Source organism: Cynoglossus semilaevis, chromosome 16 (genome assembly GCF_000523025.1).
Source record: "Cynoglossus semilaevis isolate Cse_v1.0 chromosome 16, Cse_v1.0, whole genome shotgun sequence".
Lineage (NCBI taxonomy): Eukaryota > Metazoa > Chordata > Actinopteri > Pleuronectiformes > Cynoglossidae > Cynoglossus > Cynoglossus semilaevis.
In genome coordinates this window covers 6,207,830-6,223,942 of record NC_024322.1, presented here as the reverse complement: position 1 = coordinate 6,223,942, position 16,113 = coordinate 6,207,830, and the positions used below count along the sequence as shown (strand labels likewise).

Sequence of the window (16,113 nt, the reverse complement as noted above, 5' to 3'; positions counted from 1 at the left end):
AAGTGGAGCTTCCTGTGGCTATGATCTTCTCAGGCAGACATGTTGGTGCTGACCTTCAGTCATTACTCAAGTTGTTTATATACATCTTACAACTACTTTTCAACTTTTCAGTTTAACAACAAAACTCTATGTGGTTTACAACAGTATTTTTGTTACCAGATATTAATTTTTATTTATTTCCATATATTTAAAATGAAAGGTAACATTTTACATGATGTGACTTATTTATATTATTTTTGTACAAACATTACAAAAACTAAACATTTTTAGTTTTCAATGGCATAAAAATAAATGCATTTAAATGTTTTTAATTGTGTATATCATTAGCCTCATAGCATAACTGCCTAAATAATATTAATAGTGTAATAATATAATAATAGATAAACCTGAACTTGAGAATGAGTGTAAATATTACAAAATATTTTGCTAACAATATTTTAAATTCAATTTAAGAATGTTCTAAATAGTAGAATAATTAAATTTCAATTATGGAATCTATTATATTATTTACTTTTTTTTTAGATCATATTGAACCAGGTTATGTCTTTGGTGTGGACATTTATTTTGACAAGTAAGTATAACCTAAAAACACATCCTGTGTCTCACAGAACTTATTATTAGACCAACTGTCTTGTTTGTGTGTTTTCCGTGCAGTGAACAGCATCATTTCTTCTATCTGTGTCTGAAAAGAAGCATAATCGCATGTGACGCTCAACGTCTTTTCCAATTCATGTGCAAAATGCATAAATGCAATAACTGCTGCAGAGGCACAGGAAGACTGTAATCATGCAATAACATTTCTGTATGTGTGATAGAATTCCAAACGCCATTGGGATTATGGTTCTTAAGCGTTAGGAGGTAATGTGAACTGCGGGCAGAAATTACTTATTGCATTATACTGTCCCAAATATCCAAACTGCTTGAGTGAACGAGCTGCTGCTTCTGCTCCGTCCCTGCCCAATTTCAACTGTTTTCCTCTGTATTTGAAGGATAGGCCTGCAATTTTGCAAATGACTATTATTTGCCTTTCTCAAGGAAGCAACAACTTGAAAGTACAGTGCGATGAATTGTTGTGGATCTGCAGCTGCATTCATTTACGATACGTCTCCCCTGTGAAACATTTCCCTGAATTTGGAACGTGAAGCTCTTATGTATTTTTCTCATCGACATAAAGTCTGTTTGTGAGTAAAAAGCACTTTCCTCCCTTCTTAATGTTATGTTTTCAGCAGATTCCCTCCTTAATTCCCCAGGATGTTCTTAACTATGTATGAATATTTTTTATATTTTTTTTTTGCATTTCAGTCATGTCCTTGATCAACTACAGGAGACAAACAACAGTACGGGTCATTTTCTCCAGGCGGGAAACACAGCATGGCTCAAACTCAATAACCTGATATTCTCTGTCTGCTGCTCGTGGACAATTTAACAAAGGTCACAAAGGCCTTTATTTTTTATCCTGGAGACAATTTACTGACCTCCCTCTGAAGCCTCAGCAGGACCGGTGAAGACAAACACAACGGTTGAGCAGAAAAGACAGAGTCGGTGATGACATTGTGTCGATGTGTGGACGTCTGAAGGTGAAGAGAAACCTGGCGTGGGACGTGTGGAGGTTTGATATGGACCTGATGATAATGACACACAGGATGTGGCCCGTCCTGTATTTTCTGACTTCATCAGTGGCGTCAGCTCAGCCTGGCTCTGATTTCAGATTGAATTATTTTACTTTGCACACAGACACTTTCACCCTTCATCTATTTTGATCTCTTTAAGGCAGTGACCATCAACAGGCTGGATTCGACTTCAACAACGTCAGGTCAGTCAGTAAACTTTGTTACGAAGACTGGACTGTATGTGTTTCTGTGTCTGTAAATCTTTTTTTTTTTGCTTTTCGACTTACTCTCTCTTTGTTCTGCATCTGGAGAAATCATTATTTTTATGCCTTCAGTTTCTCTCCTGTTGTTTTGCATTTATAGTATGATTTTTTTTCTACTCTCTTTCCAGAACAAACTGTGAAAATTGAGTCTCCCACAATGAGACAATGCCAATGAAATTTCCATACCATGCAGCACCTTTGCCCTCCTTCACAGCATGTGTCTGTTTTTAGCGAGGAGCCAATTGTATATGATTATGCTGCGGATCTATGAGAAGATGAGGATGGATCAGTCATATAGTTTCCCCCCACTCTACAAAATAACTCTGTCTTTTATTGTGCACCTCAAGGTCAAACATGACAACTGCTTCAAATTCCTGCCACTGGAGACGAGAGGTGAAGAAAGAAAAGGAAGAAGAAAAAAAAAAACAGCAAGGTGATCTCTGCGTATTTTCTGTCAGTGACAAGAGCTGGCCTCCAGTGTTACTCAGCCCATTGAAAAACCATTTCAGACATGAAAGGGGATGTTTTGTATCAGAAAAATGTACATTACATTGTGTCAACAACATCCTGGAGGTCAGAGAAGAGTCTCCCCGCGCCGAGTGAATCCGGCTGCTGCTGCTCCGGGAGACTCGCCACCCCCTCTGAGTGGCGGCTCAGTGATGGCTCTCACTTTCCCTCGTAATGTCCCTGGCAGCTTTGACACAGGTAATATGCATGTGAGCTGACAGAGCCTGGGATGTGCTGCAGAGACAATGATGTACATATCATTTTCCTCCCTGACTGATTGAAGACTGTAATCTGTGCTGGACTTTCTCTCTGATTACACACGTCTCAGGGAGCAAAACAAGGACTCAGAGCCGCCACTGGGCACCGGGCTCTTTCCAGGGCTTTCAGCCTTCAAGAGGGACTGAAGTCTGCCTTTAAGGTGAGCTCAATTTTCCTCCCATTTTACACCATTGTTACAAGTGTCGGATAGAATGCATCGGGTAGATGGTGGTCAAACAGTGGCTGTCTGAAGATGACAGGAAGCAGAATGTTTTTGGCAGCCAAGGTCATTCCATTCCCATCTGCAGCACAGCGGTGAAGGTTTCCAGCTCCTGTGTAGGCCCTCACCAGGAAGAAGCAGCATGAATACAAAACATCCCCTATAAAAGTCAACAAACCAGGCCGGCAACCGCAGCATTGAATTTTTATCTATAGCCCTGTGAAGTTCCTGTGAAGCCTTTTTATACAGGAGAAGGATTTTTAACACATGCCCCAACAAACTATTATAGCAATAGTTTCCAAACTTTTTCTTTTACCCCCGCCTTCCCCACACCCTTTGTGATACAATCGTTGCGCCCCCACATGTCATGCAATCACAGCTTATTCTTTCAAACTTCCCTAAACCTTATTTAAAACCCTGTAATTACTAAGGAGATTTTTGCATTTAACCAAGGGAACAAAACAACAACTGAGTGCAATTGCTTACAGAGAGGCAAATAAAGTAAATGTTGAAATTTAAATTAATTTGCCTTTCTGCACTCCACCAGCCCCCATGATAGCCCCACACCCGATTTGGGAACCACGGGTGCACTGGGTAAACTTATTCCCTTTTACTCAAAAGTGATTATTAATGTGACTTTGAATGTTTCTTTGTTTCTATATGTGGCCCTTCCATGGACTGGGGAACTGTCCTGGGTCTTGTACCTCATCAAGATGACTGCTGGATGTGCCTCTCCGTCTCCTCCCCTGAGAAGGATTAAGGCGTAGAAGAAGAATGAACGAACAAGGATTACAGTCCACCTCCATGTTTCACTGTAGGTAAGGTGTTCTTTGTGTTCAGGTCTCTCCCTTCCTACTCTTAACCTTAGCAGTACCTGTGGCCCAAGATGTTAAAATTTGACTAAACCATAAGTGTTTGTCTTTCTTTCCCCCAGTACTTCTCCATATACATGGTTTGACTTTGAACCTATTTTTTACGATTCTTTTATATTTTTGTGAAATAATTGTGTGTCTAAATGCAATATCAAATAATGCTGGTATTTTGAGTATATTCAGATGGAGATACACTTCACAGAAAAGTTAACTGGTCTACTAGTAACCTATAATCCCGCCCTCACCTGTATTTTAACGGGATTTCTCCGGTTAAATGACGAAGAACCTCACGCTCCATGTTATTTTTTACCGTCAGTGTAAGCTAAAGTCTGGTTCAAACGCCTAAGACGCCTAATGGCCTGTGTAACCTTGTGTCTACATCAAACCTGCAGATTTCTCTGTTGACAATGGGTCAGTGCTTTACAGAAGGCACCCATCACATTACAAGGTTGGTGTCGGGGGTGAAAGTAATGGGTTCTGGGCAATTGACCAACCTGCCATGCTTTACTGAACCTGCAGTGAGTTAGAGCTGTCATCATTAGCACTTCCTCTAACGTCCACCTGCAGCAGCAGCAGCACAGACACTCAGTCTCATGGCCATGTCTCACTTCACTGGAACATTTTATACATCCCTCCACAAACAAAAAAAAAATCTTGGTTGGCCAATTACAATATAAAATTTAAATTTAAAAACTGGGTTCACATTGATTTTTGCTTGTAAAAGAACGTAGAGAAGTCGATGAAAGTGATTTAAATGGTATTTTCCTCGTTTTTAAATGATTGGGAGATGATATGCTCAGAAAACACTCATTAGGGACTTCCATTTGAAAACAACAACAACAACAACAAAAAACATGTTAAACGATTCATTAAAATACATCAAAAAGTGTGGCTTCTAAATGATAGTTAATCAAGTTGTGCTGTGTGAAATCAAACTTCACAGGCAGCAAAACAAACTCGTCTTTAATCAAAACCAACAACTGTAGTTTAATCATTAAGACAAATCACTAATTGAATACTCCAAAAAAACTGAAATAAAACCATTAATTAGATTAAATATATAATTTTAGTTTTTGTCCATCAAATGTTCTTCTGTGTCTACTATGTTTAAACAAGTGCTTCAAATAATAATGAATTCTTAGGTTTGAATTCTGGATAAAATGTACAAAATAAAATAATTAGTTTTTTTGTTTTTTATTTCGGTAACTGATGAAACAAACTTAAACTTACCCCAAAAAGTTCAATTTTGTTGGTAATGTCAGATGATGTCTTAATTATACTGTGAACAAAATGTTACACAAAATATGTTATTAATGGCAAAATGAAATGCCTATACTACAAATTCAAATTTGCATAATGATCTAATGTTACACAAACCCAACACCTGACAAAAGTGGAAAAATTATATAATGCATTTTAAGTGTTCTGGATGTAAATCTGGGAAATGGTGCTTTAGCATTGCTTTTTAGCATTAGTTAAAGTATTTATACATTTAAACTATAATTTTAAATTTTAACTCTAAGTTTTAACTCCCCTTCAGTCCAACAGACAACAAAAACTGTCAAAGTTAGTGTTTTAAACCAGATAAAGGCCTGAGAAAAGTGAGGCTGCAGCAACTTTGCTGTGACTTGCAGATGTTTTTTTCCTCCTCCCTCAGTTTTCACATCCTCCTCCCACACATGTCTTATATCAGTATTTGCTGAATCCAAAACGAGCAGCTTTGAAAATGAAGGAGAGGAACTTTACATTGTGCCAGAAAAAGGAATGGAAATTACGGGCAGTGTCAGATAATTGAGCTTGTCGTCAGAGACATGTTAATAACAGACGGAGATGCAGAAGACTTGTCACTCCGTACCCTGGGTGACAGACTCTCTCTGCTGTTGATGAGCTGTTTTAGAGGTGGGGGGGCTGAGGGAGGAAGGAGGGCGAGGGGGGGGGCGGCTCTTCCACACAAACACCATCGTTATTTCGAGCTGGCAAGCCGCTCGCTTGTGTACCCAATTCTGCTTGAACTGACAGAATCCAATTGACCGGCACATATTCATGCACTTTATTTTTCTTTATTCTCACCAACAATGCAGATAATTACTGCAGCAAGTAAAAAATGAAAATAAAAATTCGCTGTGGCCCGCAAAACAAAGGCGGCGCTGCCTCAGCACCACGTCGGCTGGCAGTGCTGCGTCTGTAGAACTCTAAGTGAGGCTGCAATCACTGTTACCTGTCGACCTGAAACCTGCTCAACTGACACTGACATATTGTCATCTGGTCTCATTCTTAAACTACAGATCTTCTGTTTTATTGTTAGCATTTCTGCAGCAAAGCAAAGTGTCGCACAAGGTTTGGTTTCCTTCAAGGTGTCGGGGATTTGCTTCAGTTTTATTGTATTTTACTGAACTGGATTTGCGTGTGTTGTCATGATTAAACACATCCGTCGCCTCTCTCTCTCTCTCGCTCTCTCTCTCTCTCTCTCTTGCTTTCTCGCTTGCTCGCTCTGTTTTAAAGGTTACCTAATTCTGTGGCCTACAACAGTGCAATCAGCATTTATTTAACCTTCATTTTAACAGAAAAGCCTCATCAAGATTGGAGTCTTCAGACAGCAGCACAGTGACAGACAAAATAACAGACCACAGATTTTTTTTTAAAAACATCACATGACTGTCTGTAGAGACTACTGTGCAGTATTCTAATCCTTGACTTGGACTAAGACTAAACTCACCAAATCAAAATGCTGCCTCCTTTTTTACTTCAATTCCAATTTTAAATCCTTGAAAATATAAATGTATGTATACACAGGAATATTTATTTTTTTAAAACCTGCCTTATCATTTAGAATGTTTACTTTTTGAAATATTTGTATTACAGTATGACTGATGAAGAAACATTTTTTAAGACTTGAATAATTGTATTATTTTCCCCAAATTCTGATTTGAAAATATGGCATATTTTGATTTAATAAATTCATATATCAACAGTATGTAATCTAACTTTTTTTTTCCCAAATATTTTGTTTCTAACGTAGAAGAGTCACTACAAAGAAATAATATGAGAAATTGTGACTATCCCAATTATATTTCCTACATGTCAAATATATACATGGAATATATTTCAACCACAGTTTCCCAGGTTTTGTAACAGTGTTGACCCTAAATTTGCTCCTTTTGTCAACTCCCTGAGGACTGACTGTAATCAGCAGAGACACAAATGTCCTCAGAGAATAGAGATTCATGACAAGCCAGTTAAAGGTCTGCCAGGAACCAGATCACATCTGTTGGGTTCGCGTCCCTCCGTCACCTCTAACACAGCTCTTCGCTACACCGCAGCCTCTGCTGAAACTTAGACTTTGCCGATGTCCTCACTGTTACAAAGGTTGGGGACAGAGGGGACAGAGGTGCAGCTGTCCAACAACTCGTCCGTTATCTGAGGGAAATGTGTGTCTGTCCAGAGGTGAGGCCGGCTTTGTGCTCTCAACCAGGCCACCTCTCAGCCTTTGTGCCGGTAACAAGCTCAGCTCAGGCTCCAGCGAAGCGAGAAATTGTAAACTCTCCGGAGAGGCCCAGCGCAGAGATAAGGGCTCTGTGTTTGCCGGCAGTGTGCAGGGGGGATGAATCTGATACGGCCCCGGTCCCACGCCAGAATGGGAGTGATGATACCTCCCCTTCTATGGAGAGTTATGTTTAATCCCCTTCGCCAGTGTATTCACTTGCAAATATTCCTGTCACCATTAATATGTATTAACAGCCTTCACACACACACACACACACACAGTTCAATACAGATTTATCAGAGGCTATTTATCCTCTTGTGCTCAGTGTCGTCTCTCTGCTGCCCTTCTCTTCCACTCTGCAGATTTTTTTTTCTTATTGGAGAGAGAAGAGCTGAATGTGCTGCTGCGGTTCAGGCAGCAGAGTGCTTTTAGGTGAGAGGCAGCAGGGCTCACTGCTGGAGCCCCTTGACCTCTGCATCGCTGTTTACTATTCATGAGTGTTGTGTTTAGTTGTCACACTTTGTGTCATGAATTGAAATGCACGTTTTAAATTCAAGGTACGACAAGAACAGTTATGTGAAATTATTTGAAGTTGTAATTTTACATGGAGACATTTTTCTGCAAAGAAAAAATCCACCTGATTGTTGTCTGTTATTAACTGTCTGTTATGTCTGACTAAGTCATACTTCTTCTAACTTCTTCATCAAAGAAGATGATTGTCAACCATTATTTTGAGATTATCTCTGAGAATTATTATTTAATTCTTAAACTATTTCCCATTTAATCACAATTTAGGTGAGAAAATATTTCCCTGCATTTATATAATTTCCAAAAAGTACAAAAAATATCATTAAGTATTTCCCAGACCTAAAATGACCAAACTCCTAATTCTGAGATTTACCGCAACGACACATTTGCCTCCTACAAGGATGTGGTTGATGAGTATATGTTTATATATAAATATATATACATATAATATAAATTATATATTAAAAAAATTCTAAAATAATTAATGTTTATTATTATAATTGACTCGTTGCTTTTTGGGCTGTTTAACCCTGACATTAATGTGTAATAGCAGCTAAAAAAAAAAACACTGGCTGTATGTCTCCCTGTTTAGATTAGAATGTAGAAATAGTTACTGATATTTAATTAAAATTCTTAATACCCCGGAGAGCAACTGTAAACTGAAGCGGATGATAGAAGCTAACGAGATAAAGGATGTTGCCTGGGATTTTGTGTCTCCTTCGCTGTGATCCACACAAAGCCTTGTGAGGAGCTCATTACAGGCTGGTGAGGCCTTAAGCCTCCGTCTGCCTGCATTAAAGCAGCCAAGAAGTGTCTGTCAGCTTCCTGGCAGAGCCCAAATCAAGCTGTCAATTACTGGACGTGTTTGTGGAAATTACATGTTTGTTAACATGCTGGAAAAATGTGCCTTCGGCTCAAACCGGGTGTGTGTGAAGAAACAGTTTTGCTCAGAAATCACCTTTCAAACGGCTGGAGGTGATCCTCATCAGATCACAGACATGAGAGGGGTTTTAACTCCTCCTGGGAAGAATGGCAGAGACAGGAACCAACTGCAGTGGACAATTATGGGTGGAGCCTAAGGATGGTGTGGTTCTGTTTATTGCATTTATTTTATCATCCAGGCTGATTTTCACTGTCCTGTGTTTTTAGATGCACAACATTCTGGGATCAAAATCTGTTCAGATTTATGGGCGGGCCTGGGCATGGACGGCCCACGGGCCTCATCCGGACCTCATCTTGAATCAACCGAGGTGAGACCACTGTTAAATTAAGAGTCAAAATGATGTCACACTGTGATAGACTTTTGTATTGTAGTGCATATATGAATATATATACATATCATATTTAAAAACAAAATCGCTAAGACTGTGTAAAACCGTCCACTAGAGTTTCAAGTCAGTTTTTAAAAACAAAATCGCTAAGACTGTGTCCACTAGAGTTTCAAGTCAGTGTCTAATCAGTAAATAACAACAATTATAAGTTAAAGCTCTTGTGTTTTGCTGTGAACCCCACCCAATTTTATTCTATTTTTTTTTGTACCAAAAATGTTTGCACCAAACCTTCCTGTTTCCATTACAACACTAATATAAGTTTACAATGCAATGCCTACACGTACCACCAGGGTTGTGGTTAACCGCTGGTGAAAAAGGCACTCCTGTGGTGTGAAAAACATGTGAAAGAAAAGAATAATTGAAGCTACAGAGAGAGAGCATCACACTGAGACATACAGTCAACAATGATAAGTCAGTGATTTGAACCCACAACTCTTAATTTTCATCAGTCATATATTTAACATCCGTCAGTGTCAGAACTAGTTTCCTACTAAAGAAGGGCCTTTTTTAAGATAGAGCCTCAGGTTGAATGGATTGCTAACAATGCTGTGCAAAAATGAACCTTTCAGTGTAATGTCTCCGATGAGATGTTTATGTCAATTCCCCTGTTGATTTTCTCCCACATAAAGGCCTTGATTTCAGCCTTCCAATGATCATGAAATTGAGCCAATCGACGTGCATATCTCAGATGTCTGGTCCAACTCATCGCAGACAAGGTAATTTCGTCAGAGCAATTACCATTGTAATGTATTCCAAAGTAGGGGCATTTTCTGCTGCTTAGGTGAGCCGCTGACAGCATGTTTTGATTTTTAAGCAATTGTGCTTTTCACTCTGAGATCTGGCCCAGGTCTGCACTTCTCCCTATGTAACAACGCGACATGATTCCATTATTTCACATTAACATCTAATTACCTTCACGCAGACCTGCAGCTATATTGAAAAGCCTTCTGCAAGTTCTGGGGTTTGACAAAGCTGTAAGTAAAGATGGGCTTCAGGGGGAACTGGTGGGACTGGTGGGACTGGTGGGTGTTTACCAAGAAGAAACTCCGACTGTAAGACATACCCAATTCTCACTGGACCCCTATTACCTGTCAGCCATGATGACAATGCCCTGGAGAATGTCACTGTGCAGTGAAACTGTCATCACACAATTACTCTCACCATTACTGGCCCTACATCTCCATGTAATGACTGTGTCACACTTTACAATTCAGATTGTATTCTCAGTCATCGGCACTTAAATGCTGCACTCCCTTTTATGAAAAGATAAAGATCTGTGTAATCTGCCACGGCTCAACCATCGCCTGAAAGCTTGTCATGAGGCATTTTGTCGTTGGCGAGAAGTTGTCATAGTCGGGAGCATCTGCCTTTGTTGGGCTGGTGACAGTGTCTTTTTGAGTGCACTATTGTGAGGCTTGTTGATGTGTGCTTAGCTCCACACACTACAGTCAAACTGTGTTTTGGTCCACAGGAGTCAACACAAGAGGAGAGAGCGGAGCCACGGGTTTGTTAAAGCTCAGGGGACAACACAGACGATCAGAAGCTCACGGTAAGTCGTAGTTGTTGACATCACACTGGCTTTTTATCATTAGCAAAGCAAAAAGGCTGTATAATAGGAACAGGAACAGAGTGTTGTTACATGTACAACCAAATTGCAGAGGGATATTTGGGGCACAGTCAAAACAGTCACATGACAAAACACTAACTGGACTTTGGTAGAACAACCACAGGTTTCAGACAAAGTCATAAGAGTTGGTTCTTACACACACCTTTTTAACTTTTGATCAAACACACCAACTCGCAAATAACAACATGTGCTTCAATAACTGATTCAAAATGATTTAATAAAAAAATATAGCAGTTCTATGTTCAGAAAACACAGAACTGTGCTCTGAGAATCTAACCAAGCACTTTCTGCTCACGGCTTGCAAGGCAGACGTTACACTATGGATTTACTGGGCCATATTTCAACAAAACTGATCCCATTGGTCTTTTTAATTGGCTTAACAGAGCCTAAGGTGTTGCATCAATCTCATTTTTGTGTATGGGTCCTTTGTTGTTAGAAGTTCTTAAACAAACCCAGTAGGTGGCAGTAATGCAAGTCAAAAGATGCTGAGCTGCCACTACAACCAAATGAGGAAGACTTAGGTCACAGGATGAGATGGACTAATATTTTTAAATCATTTTTTGTGTCACAGGACTTCTTCATACCCCCTGCAGGGGTGGAGAGGAACTACAGTACATTTTTTCTTCTTCCTTAAGATCGGTCATTTAAAATATCATAATAAAAATGGTTTATTTGTGCAATAATTCTGATGTATTTGTTGTTGCATAGTTGTTGAAAAGTTGTTTCTTTAATTCAAAGCACACTACGAATAAGGAATTAAACCAAATAAGACTTCCACTACTTTAAACTTAAAAGAACAAACATGAATATTTGAGCAAAGCAAAGGACTTTTAATGATAATGAGCAAAGTATAAATATGATTGAATGCTGAATTAAGCTGTTTAGCAAGTTTTACTCTTCTTCCACACATATAAATTCTCACAGCACCAATAAGTCAGAACTGACTCTTTGATGGACGTATGAAATATTCTCACCACTGAGCTATAAATCTGGATAACAATGGACTTTGTAGTTTTTCTTTCTTTCTTTCTTTTTTTCTTTGTGGTATATATTAGTTATTTGTTTTTGTCTTCTCGTGACATTTATTGACCGTAACCAAAAAAATGTAAATTATTACCAAACCAGTGTCTTTAGAACGTTGTCTTTAACAGATCTGAGAACAGCCCAACTGCACCAGCAAGTGCAAAAAGCTAAAGAGCCAGTCCTGTGTGTGTGATAGCAGATTGTGTTTAACAGGCCAGATGGGTTGTAATTGTCTGATCAATCCAATGTTTGTGAGCTTTTATGCCTTTTGTTATGGTTTGTTTTTCTTACATGCTGTGTCCTCGGCTGATTTGTCTTCCCCTGGGGGAGCCTGTGTGTCAGAAGCACTTCTGCTGTCTGACCGCAGTCATGTACTTCTTTGAGGATGTGGAGTTATCACATGTGCTGTCAGAGTGAAGGGAAGCTCCTCCTATGAAAGTGACCGCAGCGTTTATATCCTCCACGCTGCTGTGGTGTCACTTTTCACCTTGTCCGAGTGGTTGTCTGGCAGAGCGGTCGACGGTGACGCAGCTGCGCTGTTCTCTCTGCAGAGGACTGGGAAAGGAACATTTTTATTTGTTTCACTATCACTTGAAATCAGTAAATGGTATTTTTTTAAATTTACTTGTATTTTTTTAATAGAATCAGCTTTTACTCACCCTTCCAATAGCATGTCAGAATCCCTGACTTTAATGTGTTTTTACGCAGCTTCTCAGGAAAAGGCAAAATCCAGGCCTACATTTTTGGATTTATATACTGTATATGTATATACTAACTTTCAACATTTATTCATTTATTTTTTTGGACAATTCTTTTTTTTTTCTATTTTAATATGAAGCTATTTCTGAGCTAACCGTTGGGATTTTTTGTAATATTTATGTCGTATTTGTATTACCTTTCAGTAAATTTACAGTAAAAAAAAATAGCTCTTCTATTTACCCTAACTATTCAGATGTTAATTTAATCAGCTATTCCTACTATTACAAGATAATGTGTGTTCGATTTATAGCTAAATCTATTGATGTTGCATATTTGAATAACTGTGTTGTATTTTCAGTCCAAATTCTATTTGTTATCTTTATTTTTTTAATTGTGCTAACCATAGCTGTGTACTACTCGGTACCTACTTGCCAGCTATGACAACAGGTATCTTGTAGTTAAACGTCTGTGCTCATGCTCAGATGGCTGCTGGTTCAAATCCCAGGTGCTGGTGTTGTGCTTTGAGCAATTGCCAATAACTCTCCACTGTGAGGACACAGAACAGTGCCACCTACTGTTCCTCTGTCACAGCATATATCTCGAGATTATCAATATAAAAATAGGTTTGTTTATTCTTTTTAAACCAGCAGGAAAACCTCCGCTTTACTTTTGGAGTTTTACTTTTGCAAAAGTGATGGTCCATTACTTAGACTTGGTCTGTGATCTTTAGCTGAATTTCACATTGCAGGCATTGTAATAATGCTGTGTTTAACAGCAGGCCCACTTTCCAATCATAACGTGAGAGTGAAGGTGCAGATGTGAAGAGGTTAACCCTTCACTTTTGGAACCCACTGACTGCTTCTCTTACTTTGTGGCAGTAATTGAGACTTTTTCTGGCCACTTCTGTTCTTTTCATAGATACGTAACGTGCTGGATAGATCCTCAACACGCTCAATCACAGAGAACTAATTTGACTGTATTGTTTGACAAGTGTACCGTACAGCTTGGTGCAAGTGAGATGCAATCTAAGAACAATTATGCCATTTTCCAAGAACAGTATGGGGCAGGTAACAACGGTTTCAAATTTCCGCAGGTTAACTGTAATGGCCACTTTGGGTGATAAGTTTGTAGTAATGTATATTTAAACTTGTCTGACTCTTTAAAAGTGAGAAAAGAAAGTGAAATACAGTAACTGTGTGTGTGTGAGTGTGTCTTGATGAGAAAATGTGAATTTCTTTTGTTTGCGAGAGATGAAAAGACAACCTTTTCATTCAAACGTACTGAAGCCATATCTAATCCTCAAACACAGTGGATGAACCACTCGTGAACTTGCACTGACATTTAAAAGGTAGTGAAGTAAAAGAGCTCAAGGTTGCAGAGGACTGAAACCCCGTCTGAGAAGTGTCTTTCAAACCCCTGTTGGACTTTTAAATTTTTATTACCCCTGATATTTGTTCTCAATTGCAAATTAACAGCCTTCCTTGTGCCGTCGGGTTTCTCTTCTAAGAGACAAGGCTTAAATTTTCGTCTAACTGCCTGAATTTACTACAGTTCTATTTTTCACACGGCACAATCAATGCCAAGGCTGAAGAAGAGAGGATAAAAATTTATGGTATCTTGCAATTTAATGGTTGAAAAGATGCAATTTGAAAGATCATAAATTGTGAAGGAGCTTATGCTTCATTGCACTTGATTCAGTGCTTGCTGTTAGAACTTGATTTGCGAGTGTCTGCAAAGTGTGATTAACGAGGCGATCAATGTGCAGTGCAGCACACTATGGCACTCCTAATGCTCTTCATTAGAATAAATAAAATAAATTGACTGCAGCTCTGTGAAAACTCTGTAATGGTTAAAAATCAAAGAATGTCACCCCCCCAGCCAGGATTTAGCTCCTGGCAGCCTGCATCCACCTTCATCACATTATCCTGACAGCCTTGTCTCTGAACCTGCAGGGGCCCGGAGACAGGCTGGAACCGAAGGAAGTAAAAGGTAGCGGAGTGTCGACGGGGGCCACAGATTATTGCTTACTTGACTGGTAATCATAAATCGGAGCGCTTTTGGATTGCACGTGTGTGTGTGTGGGGGGGGGGGTGCAGTTTGTGAAGTGTTAATGCATGAAATAACATTTCAAGTTGATAAACGGTTCGTAGAGTGGTCAGTCTGCGGAGATTGCTCTCCCCTCTGTCCTTTTCATGAAGGCATATTGTTTGTAATAACATTTACCAAGAGAATTTATTCCACTTCATCTCATGTTTTCCTGCCAGACAGTCCAGTATTGCTGTCGTGAAGGGAGGCGGCGTGTCAAACTGGGCTGTTAATAGTCAATCCTCCTGTCTGTTCTCGTTGGATTATTGTCTTTATAGATTAGACCGCTCGGGTTCGGCCACAATATGAGCTGTCAGGCAGTCACTTAACTTGGCCCTGCAATTGATTTCTGGCTTTGTCTCTGGCACGGCTGTTAAAATCAATTATCTATAAGTAAGTGGGCAACAAAATGCATTTCTAAATGAGCTGGCATTGATATTTTCATCTTTCTCCATTAAAAGCAAAGTATCGACTCAGAGGTTTATGTTTTGTGTCATGTTGCCTTTTGTCCACACTGTTAGAGGGAATATATGGACCACATAGCTGCAGATCCGCGAGACTGCCACTGATGAACATTTAGCTTGATGCACAACACCAGCAGTAATGGTGTTTGTGTCAGACAGAGCAAATATCACATTTATAAAACCGTGGACGATGCGAGAAGCACATAAAAGGAGTCTGCAGAGGTGATAAATTAGTGAGAGGAAGCTAGTTACTTTTTTTTTTTTTTTTTTTTAAAAAAGGTTTTGATGACAAGGATGATGACCAACGCTACGTGCACTTTTTGGTGAAGCAAGATCATTTGCCGAAGTGTAAAACTAATAGTTTCAAAACAACTTCCACTTTTTCTGATTTAAATGCACAAGAAAGAATGAATTTCTTTTTTGTATTTTACCTTATACATTTGTCGCCACATAATTGTAGACATAAAGCCCTAATTTTATGACTAATGATCAGTGCTCTACAGTTAACTTAAATGTATGGTATGAAGCCACTCAGACATGGTGTCAAGTTAGAATAGAATAAAATTGTCTTTATTGTAATTGTAACACGGGGGTACAACGAAAGTTCATTTGAAGTGACACTTTCTGTTTTTCTTCCTTCCTTTTGTAGATGGTGGGGACGGTAATAGGTGGAAAAGTTTATCAGTAAAAACACAGAGCTAGTAGATGGCAGAAAAATAAAAAGCAAGCCACACAAATTGAAGAGAAGTTCTCATGTCGTCGGAACTGAGACATTTCTGTGCAAATGTGGTTCATGTCCCTAAAAGCTTTCATTTAAGTTTAAAAACACAATACTCCACATCTGTGAGAGTGCCACTAATGGACATTCGTCATGTCACAACAGCTATAGCAAATATGTAAATGAATGTGTACTGATGTGTCCAGGCTGTTTACAGTAACTCTGGAAAAGTCAAATGTGTTTTCTATGGCCAAAGATAATGGCTACGTGGCGACGTCCGAGCTGCAGCCAGCGACCCTAGCTGCTCTCACTTGTCTTTGAAACACCTTTGTGCTGCTACTGTAGGGTGAGTCACCTCTCCCACCGCACAGCCCAGCCTTTATTAGCTGTCTGCCCATTAAACATGACCTGAGTGCTCATTTTG

At 39.3% G+C, this 16,113-nt stretch overlaps 1 protein-coding gene across 18 annotated transcripts in view; it reads left to right on the top strand.

The window, feature by feature from the left end:
* The window catches only part of sp3a (sp3a transcription factor), a 41,604-nt gene that overhangs the window by 11,523 nt on the left and 13,968 nt on the right, over positions 1–16,113 (top strand). For 9 of the 18 annotated variants that reach the window (XR_003052259.1, XR_003052271.1, XR_003052266.1 and 6 more), the window contains 8 exons: positions 523–1,181; positions 1,303–1,813; positions 2,002–2,578; positions 2,709–2,798; positions 3,572–3,676; positions 8,892–8,992; positions 9,703–9,789; positions 10,545–10,622. The gene's annotated coding sequence lies outside the window, so the exon portion shown is untranslated. The remainder of the gene's footprint in view (positions 1–522; positions 1,182–1,302; positions 1,814–2,001; positions 2,579–2,708; positions 2,799–3,571; positions 3,677–8,891; positions 8,993–9,702; positions 9,790–10,544; positions 10,623–16,113) is intronic. The other 9 variants (XR_003052268.1, XR_003052262.1, XR_003052255.1 and 6 more) reach the window with 8 other exon arrangements.